The following is a 24,390-nucleotide window of genomic DNA, read 5'->3' on the forward strand; positions in this document are numbered from 1 at the left end:
TGGTCATAGGGTGGCTGTACTCTGCCAATGCAAATACAGCCCAGGTGCATTAGGGAGGTGACCTGTGGTGATAGGGATGTTTTAATGCCACTGTAGAAGGTACTGGTAAGATATCTGGAAATGGAACTGCGGTGCACAGCAGAAAGGCTCTGGAAATTATTTGAGTGCAGGCTGGCAATGTTTGGGTTGGGGAATCGGTGGGACAGGAAAGGATAATGAAAGAAGACAGATCTCAAAAGAAACCCAGGACAGAGTGAGAACTGATGCTGGCTGGGTATGCTGGGGTGAAGAGCCAGTTGGGACAACAGTGATTAGCTCCTTCTATGTGATATAATCATTGTTCTTGAGAGACTGGCTAGGCAGAGTGGAGAGCAGGGCAGAGCAGGCTGGGTGAGAAGACTGACCCTGTGGTGAAGAGCTTGAGGAACAGGGATTGGGCCAGAGCCAAGGTAAAGGTAAGCCTCTGAGAGGGGGTAGAAGAGCATCATTACAGGGGCAGGAGGAGTGGAAGCATGTTTGAGATCCCTGTGGTGTAAATCATTGATGATTAGTAATTCTGTTAGTGCTAAAAGGCATTTGCCAGGTTCAGTCTCTCTGTCCTGTGTTCTCTATGGGGCTATGATAAATACCGTTGCCTTGACCAAAGTGGGAAGTCAGCCTGGATGGGGCAAGAAGCATGAGAAGATTGGAACAAAAATAGATGTGCAGTTCTCAGCGAGCCTGCTCTGGAGACGACAGCCTGTACAGGGGGACTGCCCACTGTGAGGCTGGTGGAGGTCTGTTTAGGCTTGGGGAGGTCAGTTCTGTAGGTCTGAGCAAACAGCTTGGACTGTAAGTGGAAACAACATCCCATGTTCTTTGTCACACAGTACCTAGGAAAATCTTTCCAGAGCACACTCATGCCATGTCATTCAGAGTGCTGTCCTGCTTCTCCTCTTCACTCACAGTGCCTTTGAACATGCCGCAGACCATTCGGCAGGAGAGCTGAGAGATACTGCAGGAATGCCTGAAGGGCTGTCCTGCCAGGCTCTGTGATGAGCTCCTGCCAACCCAGAGAAACAAGGGATGAGAGAGCCACTGAGGTCAGAGCTGGGCTGAGCAGCTAAGTTCTCTTAGACTGTTGAAACAGGACAATTACCCCAGAACCCTCCAACTCAGCATCATATTTAGATAGTCTGCTGGGCTTCCTGTACACCCATCTATTCTCACTGAGCATCTTGAAACCATTTTGGCCAGTACCACAGGTAAAATTTCCCTTCTGTTACTAATATTCTTCTTCCTGCATTTTAATTTAATTTCCTCTATCATTCCTTCTTTTTCCACTGCACATTTCCCCTTGAAAGCTAAGATTGCACAAACGGATGTATGTTCTTCCTCCCCAGGTGCATGTAGCCTTTTCTCTGCTCTTTGAAGAAATTAACATTTGGGCTGAAGTACACCTGCAATTCCCATTAATGCAACAGAGTGAAACCGACCCGCTGGTAGAGAGAAAGAAGCTCTGAACTACCTTCCTCTGACAACCAATCTCAGAGGAGGAAAAGAGAAAGATCCTGGTAGGGAAGGCCGCTTTCTAAGAAGCGGCAGTACCTAGGGTGCACTGACTGCTGATGGAGCCTGCATGTCCAAATCCTGCTCATGTGCTTAAGCCTAGCCTTGCCATTAGGTGCTTTGCTCTGAAGAGGCATGCAGCGCAAACCCCCTGATTCTTGCTAGGGTACTTAATCCTGTACTGGTATCGTTCATTGATATGTGATACAGATGGATAAGCTAAAAACTTCTGCAAATCAGACTGTGTGTGTTGAAGCTGTATAGAGTGGGGAGAAGGAAAAATGAGATAAAGCCTTCTTTTGAGTTTAGTTCTCATGTTGAGTGGTAGGAGGTTAGCCAGCAACTTCTGCTATGGCTGTTTATGTCCTGATTATCCATATAGGGCATTCTGTATCTTACCCTATGGTTGCAGTTTAGGATTTCAGTGTGGACAGAAATATGTACTGGTATGTACCAGTGAAGAAGTCTAAAACAAAGAGGATGCTCACAAGATGAACAGTGAGCAAATGGGAAGTTTGCTGCTTACTAGTGCAATGCTAAGGTATAATTCTGGTCCCCCAATCCAGTAAAACAAATTAAATTCTGAGAAAAGCTGTGCATGAAGAGCAACTCAAAAATAAAAGTTTTAAACAGTTTAAGTACCATATTCCTGTCAAATTATTCTTAGCAAAGTGAGTCAAGTTATTTATTAAGAATAATGTTTGTGAGGAAATAACTTCTCTATTTTTTCCTCATCTGTCTGTTCTTTCCTAGTATACTTGTTGTTTGCCAAATAATTTGGACAAGCACATATGTAGCGTGCTTCTGCTTTTGTTCATGCAAGCTGTTCCTTGTTTGATGTTTGTGGCATATCCAGATGACAGAGTATTTTCCTTCTTTCTGAAAGGAGTGACTGAAGTGTTGTGAAACTGGGGCACTGTCAGTAAGGCTTACAGAAGAACACGTTAATTTGGATGAAGAATAAGACAAAGTCTCTAAAGAAGACCACTGATTCCAAGTGTTTTGCCTACTGTGTCCCGTTAATAGATCAAGCTTTGAAAAGTAATTTGGGAAAATTTGGGGTGTGGGTAAGATGCACATGCTGTGCTATGCAATGCTCATCTAGACTTTGCCTTCCAGTAAGTCTTTACTTTCCTGCTGTCTAACAGGATTGTGAAAACCCGTCTGGTTTTTAGCTAGCTGGCCAGCTCTGGTTACTAAAGATAAAAGCAGAGTATAGGACAAGATCTCTCTTATCTGAACTGTGGATCTATTTTGCTTGGGGTACTGCAGGAGCTGACTCATGAGGAAAAGATGAAAGAGTTAAGAGAGGACATGGCAGGTAACTGATTACAAAATGGCCACAGAGAGTCTTTTGCAAGAGTTGCAGGATATGGGCATTTTCAGACTGTCCTCCTGTGCTACCTCATGTCTTGTTCTGAGACTGAGGACTGCGTGTTTTCTTTCACTCCCTTGTGAAGTAGCTCAGGTAACGAGATCCCATGTAGGACCTCATCTCCTTCAGCCGCAGTTTCTCCTGAACCTAATGTGGGATTACTACCTATTAGCATCTGTAATGTCCTCCTCCTGTTTTAGCCATTCCTCTCAGAGCTCTGCTGCTGACAGTGCCTCATGATTAATACATAAAAGGGTTTTGTTCTCCACCCTTCTCCATGGTGGAAGCCTGTGTGATTCAAAATACTCTCCTGACTCCCCTTTCTGTGTGCAGCTCGTAGATAGTGCTGCCTCTTTGCCAGGTAGAGCAGATTAGCACCTTTCACATCACACCCCATATTCTCAGCTATTTTCAAAAGATGGTTCTTGGTGCTTTGTGCTGGCACTTCAGGTGGGGATTGAGTTCAAGACACTCTTGTACGTCTTCATGGTGGGTAGCAACCTTGGGGACCGGCTCCTGCAGCACTTACCTGCTTCTGGGCAGAATTTCAGTCACGCTTGCAAGGCATTCTTCACTGTGTCAGGCAACCAGAGGATTTTGCTTTGATGTAGGAAGGGCAGGTAGGAAGATATTGAACCAACACAGTCTTTGTGATTGTTTTATATGATGTGTATTCATGTAGTTTGAATTTTAGCATCTCAGCGGTTCATCTGAAAATTGGAAGTAGGCAGAAAGAGCAGAGGAGGCTGTGGCATTGAAAGGAAAAAATGCAGAACAGAATTTCAGGCTGCAAGATAGCTGGATTCAAAGTGTGTTTTTCTTTTTTTCTTTCTTTAGAATAGGAAATTAATCCCAGATTCCAAACCATATTCCTCATATAAATCAGCAGTAGCTGTTAAAGCTGAATGGGTGTAAACAGGAGCAAAACTGGGCCTTCAAAGTTCAATAAGAATTGTGGCTAGTGAGTGCAGTTTGTGAAAAGGCAGGCTTCCTGATATATCGAATTGCTGCTCACTGTTGCATTAGCCCTCTCAGTTTCAGGGACTGACACCCTAGCACAGTCCAGGTCTGCAGTTCGTAAGACTGGGCATTTGCAGATCCCAGCAAGCCAGAAAGCAGGATCTGCAAGGAGTACAGAAAAAAAAAAAACAACTGAGAACCAAAAATAAATCTCATAGTCCAGCTGGCAAATACTCTCAGGCCACAATTGTCTTTGGCACCCCTCCACCCCCCAAGGTCTCCAATGGTTCTGAGGCCCCCACCACAAGAAAATCAAGGGTTTACAAATACAGTAATTAAAGAAAATCTTGATGTCATTTGGGTTTGGGAGTATTTGGAGGTTAGTGTTGTGTGAGTGTGTTTGCACATATGCACCCTGTTTTGTTGGAGTCTGAGCTGTTCAATGACTGAAACTGTCTACCCTGGGGCAGAGGAAGGGTGTTCTCACCTACATCTCCTCACTCTGCAATCTGGGAACTGGTGGGATGAAATGGCGTTTTTTGTGGGAGAACAGCTAAGGTGGCAAGTCCTTCCCCTTGCTTTGTGCCTGCTCCACCCTGCTGACCTGCAGGGTCATGGTTCCTTTGAAGGGGGTGAATAAAACCTGGAGTATATTCAGCTTCACGTCATGACACAGTCAATTTGACGCAAGTGAAGATGCTTGTGGTTGCCTCAGATGTTCTGTATATAGGAGCAGAGAGGTAACGGGGAGAGTTGCGTCTGTATGTATCTTAATTTTGGGACCAAACCTAGGCAATATGCTTACCAGAGCCTCACCTATGAGAACAGGGGGAACACGTAAAACAGGATCATTGATGTGATCTATCGGTGACTGAGTCTCATCGGCAGTTAGGATCTGTTCCCTCTCAGTTCTATTTGCAGCCATCATAGACAAAGCAATCTTGCCCCTGCCTCCCCCTTCTTACCAGATTTGTTGGGGCAAGCAGTTACACTAAATTTGACCTAAATTTGGTGTTTCCAGAAGGTACCTAGAATGGACTGTCCAAGCAAGTAGCAGATGCATCCCTTCTCTTTGTCTGGGAGGTGCAGGATTGCCCAACACGGTAAAATGTGATGCTCTTGGCTCTGTGCGCTGTTGTGATAGCTGTATTTCTTTCAAGAAGCGTGACTCTGAAGCGGTTGAGTTGAAGGCTGCTCATTATAACCCTAGCTGATTAGAGTTTAGGACTGTGCAAATTAAGTATGTAGAAATTAAAATTATGATATAGGACAAAAACATATTCCCCTCCCTCCCATATCAGGGAGAGAATTCCCCTCTTTTGTATGGTTATGGACTTCTCTGACGTTGATTTCAGACAAAGTATTCAAAGCCTGGTCTTCCCTGGCAGCAGCCTGCTAGCGCCCCTCTGCATACCTTATTCAGGAAGAATATGTCTAGTTCAGCAGTTATCTCTTTGGCTTCTTTGGAAAGGTACTTGAGGGTAGAGCAGATACAGCTAATTCTTTTGAACAAATTCTTTTGAACTGATTCAACTGATGTAGATGCTGACTGATGTGGGTTCAATGTATCTGACAGTTTATAACTAGCTAATTAAAAAGTATCCATTAAAACAGTTTTCTTAAAATGTATCATTTATGATGGTTTTCTCCCAAATTTGTAACAATTGCTTCTTTATCACTGGTTGAAGCCTCATGCCTCGCCCATCCTCCCAAAACTGGCTAAGGACAACTTTCAAAGGAGTCTTTTCAAAAGAAAAGAGATACAAACCATATCTGAGGAGGGACACGGTACAGAAAGTTTCTACCCTAAAAATGAAAGTTTCAGAAATGAGCATCACAAAGCAGGATTATTACAATGGACATTGCTTTTCAGTCTTATTAGGGTTTGCTCACAGTAAACTCTTTATTCTCCATGTTCCATGGCCAAGTGGTGGTGGTGCTCACCCGCATATATGCTGGAATAAAATAGTTGAGCATTCATTGGGAAGGTGGAGCCCTGAGCAGCTAAACCCTGACTGAAACATCAGTGTTTCTGCACTGATAGAGTGAGGGGACTGGAGAAGAGGTAAGGTTTATCAAATATGCAGTTCCTCTTTCTTCCCTCCATTGTAGGTGATGTATAGATGGGACCAGATCTTCAATTCTTTCATCTTTTGCTTGTATGAGCTTTAAAACTTTCTTGCTTCTTTCTTTTCAGTGAAAATAGTAGTCACCTGCTGATAGTTTAGAAAAGCCTTACAGCAGGTGATGGCAAACAAAAGCCTAAGTAAGGCTAGGTCTCAGGGAATATAGCTAGAGTCTGAGCTCCCTATTTCTCTGCTCCCTGAAGGGGTGATCGCCAAAGCTGCAGTCCCGTTCTCTGGCAGCAATACTCAGATATCACAGGGCAGGGAGGAGAGCGAGTAGCTGCAACCCTTCCTGCAGAGGCCATGCTCCCAGCTCCAGTGAGGTATAGCTCACAGACCATTGCCTTAGATGTTACATAGCAACTGGCATGTGACATCTGGATCAACCTTGGAGCAGGTCACAGAACAGGCAGCAAAAATGTACACCAGGAACCCTGGCATACAGACTGGAAGTCAGCCAGCATCCTACCAAATGGTCAGGATTAGAGTTTTGTGTCTCACGTGAAGAGAGTATTTCCCTTGTGATGCTCGTTTCAGCATCACGTGAGGGCAAGGTGACCAGGTCATTAACCTGCCTGCTGTGGCAGCCATCTTGAGCCCCGCTTAGCTTCTGCGAGCTGACAGGATCCTGCAGCATGTCTGTCAGCTGGAAGATGACAGAAGAGAGAACTGAGCACAGCGATGTCTCTTGTGGGTGGTACAGATGGGGACAAGCCGTTGCTTCCCATGGCTGTGGGGAGTTGCCAGGCTGCTGTAGCAGACCTCTGGGAGAATGAGTTCAGCCTTTGTTGCTACTAATGGTTACAAGCAACTGATCTCTCTGTGGAAGTGCCATAAGTGAGGAAGAGTAATTTTGCTATTAAAAATACTAAAATCTTCCATATGGAAGAAAGAGGGGGTTTTTGGTTTAATTGCTATTTATTTTTCTCATTGTGCCCTAAATATACGCAGCACTGTCCAGCTGGCTGAACCACAGAGCAGAATGAAATATCTGCCCCATCTATAAAGGCACAAACCTATAAAGCGCAGATGACAGACTGAAGTCTCAAATCTTTGCTCTGTTCACATATATGGAAGTTTTACCATTGCCTTCAATGAGACCAGAACCAGGATTTGGCTTACATGGAAGGACCATTAGCCAAATGAGCACAAGCACATGAGTCAGACATTCTGTGTTGATTCCTGCTGTTCCCACTGTTTGGCCAATTTTTTCACTGTTCTCTGCCTCAGTTTCCCCTATTTATCAGTGCATAATAGACTAGGATGTCTCAATTATTAAGTTAATTAAATTAATAAAACTCACCTTACATCTACTACTGGTATTGTAAGAGGCTTTTGAAACTTCACTAGAGGTGCACTTTTTCTAGCATAAAACCTGTTTGTGTCATAAGGATTATCAGCTCTGTCCGTGAGTCTGGCTCTCTGCTCATTCCCAACACTTGTGTTTGCGAAAAGACTGCGGCGTCATTGAAACTGTGGGTGTTCAGACACAAAGAAGCCACAGTAACTGCTTCGAATAGGTATCTAATTTTTCTAGAAAAGGGATGAGAGTAAGGAGCTTTCAATTTCCCCCATGGATTGTAGGCTGGTTTTGAGAGGTGTCCAGCTACAGAAACTCTGCAGACACAGCTCCAAATAACACGAGGTCACTGCTGCAGGGATATTACTGTGGTTAGTACAGGCACCGTTGTGACCATCTAAGGACTTAAATGCATATGCATGGCTTACTAGATAAAGCAAAGTGGGAGAAGCCACTTGGTGGATATAACTTGGTGTTATTTTTGGACGATTCCAGCTTCTCTCTCAAATGCCATCTTTGTGCTTAGTGGATGGTTTATCTGACTGTGTTGCTGTGGTTAGACTGCAATGCATAGGACAGCATAGTTTGTGTTAATAATGATAATAATTAATAAGAGGCTGGTACAGTAGCAATTTTTGTCCCTTGATTCAAGCACAGCATCTCTACTGTTAAGATAGAAGGGTTTGTTCTGGACTCCAGAGGCTTTGTGTCACTTTTCAAAAGCTTTATTTTCTTATTTTTTTTAGCTTTATTATTTCAAGATCCCAAGGTCTCCTGCCAGGCTTAAATTATCTTTTTTATGTTTATTTGGCTTCCAGTTGAAACCATCCATTCATCCAGTTTCCATAAAACTCCTAATAACTATTTCAAAGTTTTTGTTCTTGGCTCTTTCCAAACCTATAAATACTGGTTTGAAAACCCAAGCTGAATTCTGTGCAAATAATCCTCTTTACTACCCCTTCTTCTCTGGTTATAAGTGGGGCCTCCAGTGTTTTCCTTCCCAGCACTTGTTAGTTATCAGTGGTCCATATGCCTCTTCTTTGGGGGGAAAAAAGGTAGTTGTGGCATATGAGCAACCTGACAGATGATGTCTCAGAGATATGATGGTTGCAGTAACAAAGGAAAATAGCAGCAGGTAAATTCATAAAAACACAGTTGCGCTTCAGACGTGTCTTTTCTTCCTGCCTTAGTGGAATCCCGTATTTAATGAATGCGTGCCCCTGAGTGAACACCCCTGAGCAGGTGGTTATGCTTGTCAACAGCTCTCAGCTTCTGTGTGGCAAACACAAACCAAGCCCAGCCCTCACCAGGGAGTGCTGCTAGTGCATGGGGAAAGCCCTGAGAGACTCACAACTTGCCCCATGAGATCTTGCAGCTTCTTGAAATGTTCAGGTGTTCTGGTGAGAGGAGAAAGCATAGCCGTGCCCTAGGGGGGCTGACCCGTGCTGCTGTGTAGCTTGAGAGACAGTGTGAAGGATGAAGCAGTAGAGAAGTCCCAGCAGAATATCAGTGCCTTGGGGAGATATAGTTGTTTAAAGATGTGGCTTTTGGATGAGAACACAGCCCTGATATCTTTTTCTTGAGAGTAAGACTTGCCACGGATATCTAAGGTGATATCTACTTATTACAAGAAAGTTTTGTTCTTCTTGTCAAAAGGCAAACCCTTTTATGCAAAGCTAATGCCTAGGAAGTTTCTCGCTATGCTTGTACCAGTGCTGGTATGGAGCTAGATCAGGATGCAGAGAACTCGCATGGACTTCACGCCAAGTCTGTCAGGAAAGGATAGGGTTCGGTCTCTTGTCTTTTCTTTGTGTTGTGTTGGCTCTTCTTTGCCTTGTGTAGGTGCTGGAATACTGGGTCCAGATGGCAGTGGAATTACCTTGTTCCAGCTTGTGCAGCCATAGACACTAGATCTATTGCAGCTAACCAGAGACAGCTCTTCACTTAACAAATGCCCCAAGTGAAGTGAAGTGAATCCAGGATCAAATGTCTATCTCATGTCCTTCACAGATGTTCAGACCAACAGGTGTCACAAGCAGGAGGCCAGACCTAGAGCTATTGAACTAAACAGAAAAGAATCCTTATGTTTTCAGAAGTTTTGGATCCTCACTAGAGATAAAAGCAAATCTTCCAATATACTTTTTCTACATAGAGACATTGAGTGGGGCCTCTGGCCAACATCTGAAAAACCGGGGCCTAAAATTAGGCCCCTAAAATACCAAGAGCAGTGAGTGGTTCCAACTGATACCAAGTTAGGAAAAAGGGCCTGAAATAAACAGATTCCTCAGTAACCAAGATCCTGTTTTTGAGACAAGTGTTCATTCTCGTAAATCAAAACAACAAGAAACCAAAAAGAAAAAAAGAATGAAAACATCAAATTAAATCCCAGCAATCCGATGATATTATCAGCCAAAGCATGTCTTACTAGAATGTTTTCCAAAATTCCTCAGGGAGTACCAGTGAGCCATGAAGAGGATATTGCTCTTTTCTGAAGTATTAGATTGGGGTTTTTTGGAACACACCACATTTATTCATGTGACAAATCTGTTCTTCTGTTAGGTCATGTATCTGCTGTATGGTTCTTTTGTCTCTTGTGAAGTTTCTTCCTTTTGCAGGCTTATGCTATAAGATAAATATTTTTAAAAGCATTTTTCCTGTCATCTTTTTGGCTTTGTGATGGACAGTATGATTATTTGTCTCATTTGGCAGATAAAGTGAGGAAGCAATTAGCAGCAATAAATACTCTGTCAGGAGGGTAAGATTGATGTCCAAGGACTAGTTTGCTTTGATAGGTGTGTGTACACATTGTTCAGTGCAATCTTGTTCCTTGGCTGAAATTGTTGAGAGTACTGAAATATGAATGTCAGAAAATATTAATAGGAAAGACAGCAATCCTAAGAACATCTCCAATTTCTTTAGAAATAGTACTTGGATCTGGTTTTCAGCCCTCTTCTAAGGTTGTGTTGTTGTTCCTTTCTGCATATGATGAAAGTGGCCATGATATTCCATTTTATATTACTTTTATGTCTCAATTAGGAGCATCTACTTTAATCATTCGATGAATGATTAAGCAATAAGGCATAGGAACCCTTCAAGGTGATTAGCTCTTTTTTTTATTGTATACACAATTGTTACAATGGCTTGAGCATCTAGTATATATTTACTGTTATACTTAAATTGCTGTATTGTCCCAGCACCCTACTTGTCAGTCAAGATCTCATTGTATAGTTGCACAATCAGTTTCTAATCCAGGAGACCATGTACCTGCTTGACTTTATACAAAGGGAGGGAGGACTCATACCAGCCTGAACTCTGTAGTTCCCCAAAGTGAGTGTGTGCAACAGTGCAGGCTGCTTTGGGCACCAACTAATTTTTTTGGTATATATCTGTAGAGAACTTAGGAGAGTGAGTGTGATTCCTGGCTTAGTTCTTATGCTTTTAGTGCATGATGAATAAGTAATATCTCTAAGAATACAGACCTTGAAATCCGTGTGTGAGGAAGCATGTAGAGGGCACCCTGAAATATGCAGCAAAGAAAAAAGATGTCTCTCTGTGGCTGTTCAGTATCAGAAATACAGTCTTCTCAGTTCTGCACAGTCTCATTTCTAGCAAACTTTTTTCTGTTCTTTCTTCCTATTCTGACCATGTGAGCTCCCATTGGGTACCACACCACCAGACTGCCCTGGCAGCTGTAGACAGGGCAGGTGAGACAGAGCAAAGAAAACAGAGTTAAAGTATTCCCAGGGCAGGAGAACTGCTATACAAGGCCAATAGAGAGTCTCACCATCCTTATGAAATTCAGCAGTAGCTTCCTTTTTTGACAAGGCATCTAAACAAGGGCTGGGTTTCTCCCTGCAGTGCAGTCCCTAATTTGCATGTCCTCTCTCTGTAACTAGAGAATTCACTAGTCCCTGTAACTAGAGAAAGGAAAGAAGCTGAACCTTCCAGAAGCCCTACTGGCAACTTTGTAGTCTGATTTAGAGGGAGGTGGTCAGAAACTAGAGAGTCTGGCACTGTTACAAAACCCTAGACAGAACCTGACCTAGAAAAAGGGCTTTTTTGCAATGCTCCGCATAGTAGAGCCTTTTCCATTTTAAGTTCAAGTGCAGTCACGGTGGCAACAGTGACTTGTTCTGTCCAGTGTCAGTTTATGATGGAATATAAATGTAGTTTTAAAAATACATATTGGGTTTAAAAGCAGCTCAAAATGTCAGCATATTACTTTGTGGTCTTGCAACTGCAGCGTTCTAATGAAATCACAGCCCTTCAGTTTCTGGAAGACAACACAGAGAATGATACTTCTTTGGTACTGTAAGTTATATTTTCCCTTTACAGCTCTGGCAGATTTCTTGGAAGTTTGGTGATATCCAGGCAAAAACAATCTTAAACAAACTTGAACTCTGCCCAGAAAGGAATCCTGGTATTACCTGTGTTTGGAGCTTCCTCCCTCTAATTCTAACAGAATGCTTTGATGATTGAAGGGGTTTTTTTTTATGTGTGTGTGTGGCAGGAGGTATTACATTCCTCTCCTCCATCCCCATTCAAGAAGCATGCTGTGGCCATTTTAGTAAGGAGATATTTCTACTCCGAAGATCTCCACAGGCAACCAAGGCACTGTACGCATAGCTCAGCTACCATGTGGGGTAGCGCACTCCATCTGTCTCCATGCTGGAAATCTTTATGGTGCCTCCATTACATTCACAGTGCATACTTGTGGATACAACCTCTTCCACAGATCCTTCCCACATGCCTGACAGCAACACTGAAACAGTAGAACAGTTGTCACCCTTCAGCGGCCTGCTGCAGGCACCCCTGTGACTCCAGAGTCTGGAGTGTATGGGTCCTGCCCACAGCCACTGTAAGCTTAGAGAAGAGTACTGAAGACGACCACATGAACAGAGTGGTTCCTTTATGAGGGCTGATGGGACAGATGGGGACCTTTTAGCCTGGGAAAGAGATGCTGAATGTGGCAATATGATGGAGGCTAACAAAATTATGGCTATTAACCAGTGCTTCTCCCCAGCCTTGAGACTCAGAAGTCCCCTCTCTTTCTGCTTCCTAATATCTCTGCAGTTTCTGCCATCTACACCTTCTTCCCTCTCAGCTGGCAGCAGCTCTCTTTCTTCAAATAAGCAGGCAGCTGTCTGATGATGTTGGTCAAGTCCTAGGGCAGTTTACACTCCCTCTTGACTATATTAACTTCCTCTGTAAATGTTATGTGCTGTCTCCTGCTCTCTTTTCTCCATCTGCTTCAAAAAAGGGTGAGAATTTTCCATGGTGTGGATTTGTTGCATGCCTCTTTCCCATTCCTGCCCCTCCGCCCAAACATTGCTTGTCATCAGTGATGCACATTGTGCACTCCAGCGTCCACCTGGAGTAGAGCTGCCCTCAGAACCTGGACAAGCTTAGACTAGAGAGCTAACCTTAATTGAGATGAAGGTTTTTCCATCCATGGGCCATCCGAAGTCACGGAGAGTCCAGTACAAATCCTCTCTTGCTTAGGTCTTTGGGTCAGACTCCTCACAGGGAAGGAAGGAACACTGAAAACCAGAAACTAAAACTTCTGTCTTCCACTGCAAGTTGCTGGAAAATGAGCTCTGTGTGTAAATCACTTAATAATCGACTCCTATGTGAGATTGATATTGTAGCTGTACAAAGTAGATTTCTTGTCATTTCCTTGGTTTCCTAGCAAAAGTAGTGCTGGATTCTCTATTGATGTCTATGTGTTCAAAACGGATGCCTCTGCTTTAGCCTAAAACAAGTTAATGGATGCTGACTTATCAAAATGTAAACATTACCTGTGGAGATCAACTTGGGATCTGACGGTCTGATGCTCTGGAAGTCTATTAAGTCTTCGGAAGTCTCTTTCCACCTTAAGGAATGTATAAGCAGTTTCTTATTGACCTCCAAGCAGATGCTGTTGTGAGGTTTCCATAGACATAACTTGTTGGGTTTAGTTTGGTTCTTTCTTTGGGTGGCATATGAAAATTAAATACAGTAAGAGCTGGGTTAAATTTTTCAAATCTTAAAGCTGATTAACGTGAAAATAAGTAAGTTTGTTTTCACAGAGGAAGGGAAAGAGTATTTGACATCATTGCAGAAAACTTTGCATTATTTCCAAAATTTGGAACTTGTGTTTCTTTTCCATCAAAAATAATCACATTTTGAGGAAGTTATCAAAATTATTAGGCTACTAAAAATCCTGTGAGCCTTTTCAATGATAGGGATATTTGCCTGCCACAGCAGATTCCAACTTTAACTTCGAATTTACTTTTTCCCTTTAGGTGCTTTAAGCATTCCTTCATTCTTGGACTCATTCTCCCAGACTTTACTTTTATATGAACCCCAGTTTATCCCAAGATTGCAGCATTTCTTTGTATAACATCGCTGCAGTTAAACACTTTGGAGTGCATTACTAAGAGAGTGCCATACTTGAAGGATTTGTGCCAGCTGAGGTATGTAGTAACTCTCTTTTAAAATAATTTATTTATTTGTTCAAAACATAAAAAAGTATGTCTTTTTCTGCCACTGGCATCATTATGAACTAAGTATCAACTTTCTTCTGTGAAGGTAAGAGACCCAGTGTTGATGAGTCAGGCTTCAGTAGACCTATGCTGATTGCCACTGGCTGAAGATCTGAGCAAATTCAAAGTCATGTGGCATTCAGAGTTGGAGCAGGAACCTTAAATCAGAGGTCTTTTCCATCTGTAACATGTGGGTATGGCAAGAGGGTTATCCGTTGGAAGGCACATCCGGTACTGTAAAAAGTTAAGTGCAGCTCGGTTCCTCTGTCTTGTGGGTGCTGTAGTTAGCCGAACTCCTAACTCAAATGCCATGCTGTGTCTTCTGGATCCAGATAAGTCATGCAGACTGGCTGCTTCTGTCCCTAAAGAAAGGGAATGCAGTGTTTCCTTCCTTTCTTTAGTGGCCTTGTCTCTATCATCAGCAAGGAAATACTGTCCCTTTGCCAGGCAGAAAAGGCAAGTCACCGCATCAGCTTTTCAGCCTGGAACCAGTCCTGGAATTGGTGAGGCTTAGGCTCTGGTAAACCAGGAAGCATAAGTCATGCCTTCGCTGCTCCTGAACGAGGTGGCGGCCAGCATGCCACTTTCAGACACTTCCCTGGCTTTTGGCTTGCTTTCTGCCACATGGGCAATGTCTCTAATGTAACACTCCCATCCTGTATGTATTATTGTCTGTCTGTACGTGTAGGTACCCAGACATGCATTTGCCTTCCAGGATTTAACACTTTCCCACATGCTGTCTGCCCAGCACACTCCAAGCCTGGGGCTGCGGAGATGTAACACAGCTCAGCTTAGTCTGCGATGGATGAAGGTTAAACTGAATCAGGTTATCCCGTTGTAAACTAAGAGTGCACAAACAAGAAATACCATAGTCAACGTATGGTTAAATTAACTTGACTGTGCCCAAATCCTTTGACTGTAAGGCTGTGGGACACAAGAGGGTGTTTCTGTTCTGTTTACGCAGCTTCTGACATGGCAGGGCTGTGACCTGTGTTTGGGACTACAGGGAGTGATAATCTAATCCCGTGTTTTGCTTAAAACTGCAGCCTATCTCAGCTCAGGTGCAGTAATTCTCTGATGCTCAGAAACTAGGGTTAATAAAATATCTCATGGTCCAGCTTCCTTGGATTTAATGAGTCCCTGCAAGCCTGATTACATGGGGCTTCCTACCTTGCTGGTACTGATGGTACAGATATTAAGGCTTTCCCAAGGTGCATGTGGCCATGGACAAACACAGACTGACAGACAGGTGCAACAAACCATCTTAATTCCCCTGCCATGGGGGTGGAACAGAGCTTAGCTTCTCATGAGCACCTTGCTCTTCTGCATCTGTCATGCAAGGAAGATTGGCTTGTCTCCTTCAGATTTCTGCCCAGAGAAGTTAAATCTATGCTGTCCACTAAAGCCCTTGTCCTTTAGTGGAGGCAAAGGGACCTATTCCGCCCTGCAAGTAATATTCCTATGAAGTACAGGAGTACTAGTGTAAAGTATAGGGCATAAAAAAGCCCAGAATCAGATGTTGATCCTACATGGTGGCCATGGGCTAGGGCTTGCCAGCTGTATACATGGCAAAGAAGGGACACAGTCATAGCAATTAATTTCTCGCCTCAGGGTGGAATAGCAGACTTCCACTCACACGTATGCAGAGCCAACCCCTTTTCCAGAAGCCAGTGTGCTCACGTTACACAGTGTTCAAAAGTCCTCGCTGTTCCCAGAATATTTCCTTAGCTCGTTTGTCCAGTGAGGGGCACAAGGGAAAGCAATTACTGCAGCAAAGGTGGAAAATGGAGGTAACGGTTCAATCTAATCACCACCCCACTGTGGAGAAAGCTACATCTCTCCTAACCACAGAGGAGGTGTTTAGTGCTCAGGCTCAAGGCAAATATTTCCTCATCACCCAGCCGCAGTTAGGCAGGATGTGCCAAAGCCAGTCAGGTCTTGCAGCATGGGGAAAACAAGATCTGCGTGGAACTATCATCAGCATCAAGAGTCCTACAGTTTAGACTCAGCTCTTCTCGCTGCACTAAAACAGATTACAGGCCACATTATACAGCCACAGAGATTAAAGTTCAGCAGACTTGAGTGCAGAGCTAGTGGCTGGTCATTGCATTTAACTCTTTGAAGATCATAAATGACACTTGCACCCTTCTTGCTAGAGTCTAGAAGACACCAATAAGGAATCCCTTCCAGGGGCAGCTGTGGCTGGTGCAGAGGTTCCCTTCTGCAGCCCTGATGGATGAGGTTCCTCTACAGCTGTAGCTGCACTGAGCCACTAACTCAGTGCAAAGAGAGGAAGCCTTCCACAACCTACTTTCCCTTGGAATGAGTCCCTGTCCCTGTGGTATTGGGAACCAGGCTGGTTTTTATGCCTTCCAAAGTCTTTGTGTCTAGCTGACAAAAGGGAGATAAACCAGGCCAGCCTGATCTCATTCAGATCAGCTTTACCTCAGTCAAGCTTGCTGTATCCATTCTCATGATGTTATTCCCTGTTTGCACTGAGGTCAGGACACTGCATGCTGGATTTATGTCATGAAGAGGCATGACAATTATTTTCCTCCAAGTGCTTGTGTTTGTAAAGCATTACCAGGTGGCAAGAGGAGTTTCTTAGGAGACAGCTGCTGTATCCTGAAAGCGTTTTAAAAAGATAAATGTTTTGACAGCTCCTACATGCTACAATTGAACTATGATCAAGCTCTTACTCCAGTTCCAATGGTGGAGAGCTTGTGTATCATTGGATTTACATCGCTTCAACTAATGTAATGAGTAAAGTGAATGCACAGTGAGAACCTGGGTTCAGACCTTAAAAAAAAGATACAGCCCTCCATTGCTACATTACTTTAAGTAATACTATAGCTTTTGCTTTCAGAAACATAGATCTGAAGGTTTTCAAATCTTGCTCACGCTGTTGTAGACAGTCGCATCGGATCATACTGTTTATGAACTGATCAGAACCCAAAGCAGAGCTTTGCTCACACTGGTGTCCTGCATGTTGAACTGTGTTTCTGCTGGCCAGCTGAAGCTAGGTTCTTTATTTTCTCTCTGGATCAAATCCAAGAGGTGGTATTTTATTCATGAATAAATTGCAACTTAAGTCAAATTTATGACTAAAAACTTGGTGTAGAGGTTGCTGAAAGAAAACCATCCAAGTGAGCCTTCAGGAAACTTCAGGGTAAAACATTGCTTCTCTGTGGATTGATCTATAGACTTATGTACGCTGATGCCAAACTGCATTCACATATAATGACTTTTCAGTATGGATGCTATATACTGGCTGTTGGTACCCCATATGCAATTTTCTCAGAGGTGTTTTAATTTTTAAGTCCCTAAGAAGTTATTAAAAAGTTCTCAATAATTACAAAGGAATTGTACAAGGAGCAATTAAAAATGTCAGTTAGATATTTGCTGTATCAAATGTCAAGTCACATACTTTCATTTAATGAAATCAGTTTCCGGTAGAGTTCATAACATCATCAATGACCTAAATAGTGCACCTGACAGCTTGCCTGCCATCCTGAGCTGTAAATCTGGGTAACTAATGGTATATCAAAGAAGAAAAGGTCAATAAATGCAGAAATGTGTGGAGAATCTAATCTTTCCCTGGCACTTGTTATTCTTCCCTTTTCACTCTCCTTTCATTTTATAATCTGTCACATTAAACTAGTCATGCTTGGCAAGAGCCTGATCAGGACAAGTTTCCGATAAAGCTGCATCCATTCTTGCCACACAGCATCAGGTGGACAAAGGCAATACGTGACTGCAGATCTGAGAACACACAAGAGGAAAACTCTGTTCTGGAAATGCAATTTAAGGAGTCATAAATAAATGTAAATATATTAAATTTGAGAAAGAGATGGGAGAGACTACAGAAGTCACTCATCTCTTCACGCACAATTAAAAAGGTTTCTGATGAGTTTGGTTTTGTTTTGAACAACATTGCTACTGTTGAGAACAGAAATGTCTTAGGCTTCTGAGCAGTAGACCTGGTAGTCTTTCTGTCTGCCAGTACATTTTTTCCCAGTAGTGTGCTTAACACTTTGCCCAGTCCAGAAAGAAATGACTCAGTCAAAAGGACTTCCTCCATCTCCCCTGGGTGATTATTCTACAGACTATTAGTTCTCCCCATTAGGAAATGCTTCCAACATAATTTTCCCTGTGCTTACTTTTAAAGCATCGTTCTATGACTAGATATTATCCTAAACAATGCTCTTCCATCATTAATGTTTCCATTTCTTCTGTACTTGCCTATGGTTATCATATCCCCTCCAGCATTTCACCAGTGTTTAGTTGAGCTGCAGATGTTTAATGTATTTAGCCTTTCCTTGTATGCTAAGCATAGGACTGGCACCAGGATATTTATACACCATTAAACAAGGGTGGCGCCTGTTAAATGTAATTACTTCTTTCTGATGCTTTCACGGTAGAGGTTGTGCTAGAGAACAAGGGCAGCTTCTATTCTAAACTACGTGGAAAAGGTGCAACTGCTAAACAAGAATGACTTATAAATAGACTATGTATAGTAATATATTAGTTTAGTATCCAGCCTTGATTTAAGTCCACAGGGGAAGCAGTTAAATTTAATCAACGCCGACCTCTCAAACAAAGATATTGCATGTATGTGTGCGTATGAGAAATTCCAGCCAAACTGATGAATGTTATCAGGTTTACTAGGATTCTGTATTTTAACTGCAAAGAATATCTCTAAAACCACTAGAGTCTTTTAGACTGTGGGAAACGTTGCAAAAGTTACCACACTATGTCTGGATGCGTAATATGTGTGTGTTTTTGTATCTCAGCATATTTGGGTTTCTTTGAACTTTAAGATTGGCTCTGAATTTCTTGAATATACAAAGCTCACTTCAGGGACAGTTATATAATCAATCGTTGTATTGTATATTACCCTAAATTGCTGATATGTACTGTCTATGTGAACTCCAAATATATTTTTTGAATTAAAGGTAGGGATGATAGCTCTGTCTCTTATTAAAGTTGTAAAAATTTATCGTTTACCTATTTTTGGTTGCTTATAAATTTACTAAGCTTTAAGTCTTTGGATTGAAATTTTCTATGCCAACTCTTGTCTGTCAGACACAATATGGTATGTGTATGTAAATGTTATGATTCATTTCAGTGAATTTTTTTAGGCTTTTCTGAGAACAAGGAAACAGGAAAATGTGTTGTAAAAGTGCAAGAACAGTCATACCAGGTCAGACCAGCCGTCTGTCTAGCTCAGGATACTTGCTCTGACAGTGGCCAGTAGTGCAAGCATATTTGACACTTCCTTCAAATATTCTCCCAGCCTCCAACAATTTGTGGCTGAAGGATTTTAGAACCAGACGCAATATTTTGTACTTAATAGTCTTTGAGGGATTTTCCTTTGGTGACTTTGTTTTTGAATCTGTGTAAACTTTTGGCATCTAAAACACAATTTGTTGAGGGGTTCCGCTGTTTAAATATACACTGGTTGAAAAGAGGTCCTTTCTGTTTTTTGAGCCTATTTCCTGTCATTTTCAATTAAAGATCCCAAGCTGTTATATTGGAAGCAACCATTTTGAAGGCCAGCCTCTGTCAAACCCCCTCTTGGTCCTCATTTTGGAATAGAAACAGTCAGCTCAGAGCCCTTTTCTATGTAGGCAAAGCAGAAGTATTTAAGATGGTTTCTTCCCGTGTGCATCACTTCACATCTATTGACAGTCAATGTCATCTGCCCTTTTTCTAGCCAGATACTCTATCTTGTCACCTTCATCTGAAATTTTCCATAATCATTCCTTAATACCTTGAATACCTGATTATTGGGTATCAAACTGTTTTCCCACTATTGTCTTTCTTTTCTAGATCATTGTATAAAGCTTGTTTTTCTCAAGTTAAAATTTTTAACAGTTTTCTTTGAGCAGCTCTAGCCACTTCATATGATAGAAAAGAGGAAGTGGGAGTCAGGATTGTCAGGAATATGCATATTGCTGTGCCCATGAGCATCCCAAAATTTCATGGGTTGTGTAAAAGGGAATGCAGCAGATGCTCAACAGCAATGATTAAGGAAACTGAAGATGTTCTATTTCACTGAAAGATAAGTACCTTTTATTTATGTAACTTTAAAGGGCTGGCTTTAGATACCAAAGATCAACAGATTTTGGCTAAAGAATTAAATAGCAGACTCAATGCTGACTGAAATTGAGAATGATACTTACTTAGAAATCACTAGGGTGTTGTATCAGGTGTAAAAATAATGTTCCTGGGTTAAGAATGAATAGGAACTAGTCCAGGAAAGCAATGAAGTGAACGTCTAACTGTATATGCTTGAGTAAATATTTTCAGTGAGGATACATATCCTGAAATTGAAAACCATACTTAAATGCTTCACTGGACCCCTTGAGGAGTTATATATCTGTCTTTAAATGTTGAATACACATGAATTGTTTGAAATATACGGCCAATTTGAAAATAACCTATTTATCAGTGTGCTTCTGGCTGTCAACCTTGACTGATCATTAGTTGTTCGCTTCTTTTTCGTACACCTCTCCCAGATTCCTAGTGAGCTGCAGACTTTGTGGGTCTTCTCTGGGGACTGGTTTGGTCCCCACTGAAGTTAATAAGTGGCAAAGTTCATCAAAAAAAGTATCAGCAGGAATTTTTTTCTTTTTTTTCTTTCAAAATAAAGTTTCTTAATCTTCTCCATTCCTTCCCCCTGTTCTTCTCCAGGAGATCCGTTCCACAGGGCCCATGGAATTTTGGCTTCTCACTTATATTTGGAAGAAAAACAAATTTCAAAATGTTGGAATTTCTCACAGATCAGAAATTCCTTTTTCCGGATAGTCTACATGAAAGGGACCCAGTGGCTTCTGTGGCACATGGCTTGCCTGCACAGGGTAGTCAGGCAGATGTAGCAACCCCTGGGTGGAGGAGGAGGGACTGTATGGCAGCATGCCCACCACCTTGCCACGAGGTAAAGCACCCACTGCCCCAGCGATGATCACTGAGCCTTCTCTTCTCCGATCCTTTGCTAAATCTGTCCCAGAATAATAGTTCCTTTGCTGAGTCAGTTTAACCTTTCCAGCTGTAAAGGCAGTGGATATCTTTGTTAGAGAAGAAGTTCTCAGAAGTTCCTAAGAGGCAGCTGTCAGCTCTCAACAGCTTTCATGGGGACATTTCAATCCTAGCCTGCCGGTAAGAGGGAATTTTGAAGTGTGCCAGGAGGCATTGTTCCTTCAGATGATAATTTTTCCCCAACATAAAAAAAAAAACCAACAAAAAAAAACAAACCAGAAGTAGGAGATTCCAGTTAGTAGAAAAGCAATGAAAATAGTCCTCATGTTGCCCTTTACATGGTCCCTGCAGCTATTGTTTTGCCTTTCAGTGTGTCATTTTTGCTGTCCACTCCCCAGTCTCTTTCTGTTAAATCTCTTGGGAGAATAGAAGAAAGACAAATTTCACTGAAGTGCAGTAGAAATAGGGATAAGGGGAAACAGGAAGCTCATTTTACATGGGATAAAAAAGTAGAATATAAATTATCCAAGAAGAAATGTGCAGGGTGGCAAGGCACAGGCAGGGGGTGCGAGGGAGATCCTGAAGGGGTTCTGTTCCTCTGCTGCTGCATCTTTTCAATACCAATTGCAACTCTGCACACATAGTTTTTGAGTATGGGTGTGACACAGGTCTTCATTCTCCAAAGCACACGTCTCCTGTAGTCATTTCCGTGAGTATGAAGAATATGTAACAAGCTACAGTTCACTGTTTCTGATTTTTTGTTTTCCGTAGTAGAGGACAGTCAAAGTTTGCACTTAAACAGATAAGAAAGGCACCAGAGCAAATTGTAAAGCACTTTTTTCTATAAATGACAATGAATTGCCTTTTCTTTGTTGGAAAACAATAATTAAAGGAGGCCTAGCTGATCTGCTTTGTTTACAACACCCTTAGTCCTCTGACAAAGTCAGTCATAAAATATTCCTACAGAAGTTGAGTAGTCAGGAAGGGAATGATAAAATACTGAGTAACGGACAAAAAAAGAAATCAAATTATTTTCAATGTGTCTTAAGGGACAAGAGCAGATACTCCACGGTTCAGTACTAAAATTTAGCAAATTAAGTTCTTGGAAGACCAGACAAACAGGAAGCTTGAAGAGTTTTGCAGATTTAACTTTTTTTTTTTACTCAGGTTAGTCATGGCTGGGGAAAACCATGGCTAATTGCAGAGGGGTCCAACTCAATGGGGTCTCAGTTCAGGGACAAGGTTCTGAAGTACCAAGGTAATGCAAAAAATAGGCAGTAGAAATAATTGGAGAAGATTTAGTTGGGAGAAAAAAGAAATTCCTCAGCTTTGTGTAGGTAGTTACTCATGACATACCAACACATGCAGGATCTTTGTTGGGCAATGTTGCTCTAGGCTCTGCTCTCTTAAGTCACTTAGTAATATGAGTCTCAGAAGATCAGGCTTTCTTCATAGAGCCCTCTGGGATCCAAGGAATCCCTTTTGCAGGGACTATAATGTTCCTGACAGCCAGGTCCATGCTGGCACTGTGCGCATTCCTTGCACAGCCACCCCCGTGTATAGGAGCTGTTGGTGTTCAGGAGAGGCAGCAGTACCATTTGAAACACCACCAGCCCAGGTTCAGAGCATGCTCATGTAACTGTTTGAAGTGAATTAACCTTCTGCCAGTGAAGGTTGTAGGCATGTTCCCTTCAGAAACATTTTTTGTTTGGTTGTTTTTTTGCCTTCTGTACTGAATACACTCTGAATATCCCTTGGTTGTGACCATTAGGGTATTTTGCTTTCTTCAATGCCTCAGTGCATGTGACTCCTGCCTGCAAACTCCAGGACCTGGGTGATGCTTACATTACATCTGGGGCTTTAGCTGCCTTCCAAATCACAAGGCTATGTGTGATGAAGGACATACCATTCTCATTTCTGGTTTGCTCAGCATTGGTATCCGTTTTGGGCATAAAGAAGTGCAGGCAGCGGCAGCATGACCATCTATTTATCCAGAGATGTGGAGATAAAAGGAAGTTCCTCAGATTTTCTACCTCACACATAGGGAAGATAAACATTTTGACCTTCACGAGCCTCTTTTTCACAAAGACTTAGCAGCAGTGAAAGATCTTGCACAGCTCCAGTAGGGAAAAAAGAATCAATCCCCCACAGCAGCAACTTCTGTGAGCATTAAGTCTAGCTTTAAAGTGCTCAGGGAAAAGAAATGAAGACAAAAAACAAGGAAATGAGCCAGATTCCAAGAGAGAGGAGCTGAGGGATGGTGGAATGAATGTATGTGCCTTTCAGAGCCTCGAAGTAAGGAGCAGAAATTTGGAAATGTCTTTCAGATCACTGCCTGACAGTATAAACGCTGTTCACGACACCCACCAACCTGGCTGGCTGCACTTGTAATGCATCTGCCTCAAAGCTGTCCATGAGTATGTTATGTTTGAAAGGGAAATGAAGGAGCTTTCACAGATAGGGGTGGTCCACCTGGTGTTTCCCTCTAGTTTCCCTCTATTCTAGTGCAGATTATCAGTGGAAGATACCACCGCTGTAAAGCTGAAGCTGCTTTATATGACTCAGCTCAGGCTTCAGTCTGCTTTTATCCAGGACTAACTCCTTGAATTTCAGTAATTTTTTTTCTTATTGACACCAGTACAGAGAGGAGAAAATCAAGTGATAAAAATCTCTTCCAGGAAGCGATCCTGGAGCTGTCTTTGCCATTAAAGTCTCTCTTCACAGCAGGGTCTTAAGAAAGTTCAAGGAATGCATGTCTGTCAATTCAGGAACAGGCACAACAAGTCTGAGTGCTTTCCTGAACCACTGCCTTAAAATAACTCCACCAATGGCCACTTGTGCAGTGACATTTTGGAAATGTGCACCGCCTTATTAGAAAACTCGACTGTGCATACCAGGCAATCTACTGCGGTTCCTGGGATGTCAGCCCAGAATCCCAGCAGCCTTCCCATCTCAGCATAGCTCAGAAAGGCAGTTTTTAAATTAAAATCTTCATGTAAAATAATAGACATTGCGAGATGGGAAGCCTCATAAATTGAAAAATGTCAGTTGGTTTTGCAGAGGTTACTTATTTATTTTCACCTCATAAACATTTCAGAAGGGATTCTAGCACTTTGTTAAACTGCTGCAGTATTGGAGTCTTCCATGTTTATTTATACACACCTAGTAAACTCCCTGAAGTAGCCAAAAGGCCTGGTTTCAGCAGCCCCACGGCTGGTGACTTGGGTTTTTCATTTTTTTGTTGTGCTGGATTAATGTTCTGACGGACAAATCTGAGCAAAGTGTGCACATTAAATGCAGATGTTAGTTCCCTGAGGAAATGTGAAAGCCCACTAGCTAACCTCTCTAGTCCAGGTGCCCTTGTCCAAAGAGGGCTGATGGTTAAACGACCAACTTAGTGTACCCTTTCTTCTGCAGCTGCAGCCAAAACTCTGTTTTCTGTTTGGAGCTATTTGCTTGACTTCAGACTCCATTTCATCAGCAGCTTACCTGTCACACTCGGCACTGGTGAGTCTAGCACTCTGTTCAGAACTTGCAGAGGTCTTCTTGTAAGGCAGGATCCCAGCCTGACACAGG

General features: G+C 42.4%; 1 protein-coding gene across 7 annotated transcripts in view; it reads left to right on the forward strand.

Moving 5' to 3' along the window:
• Positions 1-24,390, forward strand: part of OSTN (osteocrin) — a 115,962-nt gene that overhangs the window by 51,801 nt on the left and 39,771 nt on the right. Inside the window, exons 1-3 of one of the 7 annotated variants that reach the window (XM_087739714.1) lie at positions 1,089-1,244; positions 1,383-1,553; positions 13,594-13,764. The exons of 3 other annotated variants lie outside the window; for them this stretch is intronic. The gene's annotated coding sequence lies outside the window, so the exon portion shown is untranslated. Of the gene's footprint in view, positions 1-1,088; positions 1,245-1,382; positions 1,554-13,593; positions 13,765-24,390 lie in introns of those variants that run through there. 3 more of the 7 variants (XM_087739713.1, XM_087739715.1, XM_087739716.1) reach the window with 3 other exon arrangements.

The sequence above is a fragment of the Nipponia nippon genome, unplaced genomic scaffold (genome assembly GCF_047370975.1).
Source record: "Nipponia nippon isolate SJK-2023a ecotype South Korea unplaced genomic scaffold, ASM4737097v1 scaffold_7, whole genome shotgun sequence".
Lineage (NCBI taxonomy): Eukaryota > Metazoa > Chordata > Aves > Pelecaniformes > Threskiornithidae > Nipponia > Nipponia nippon.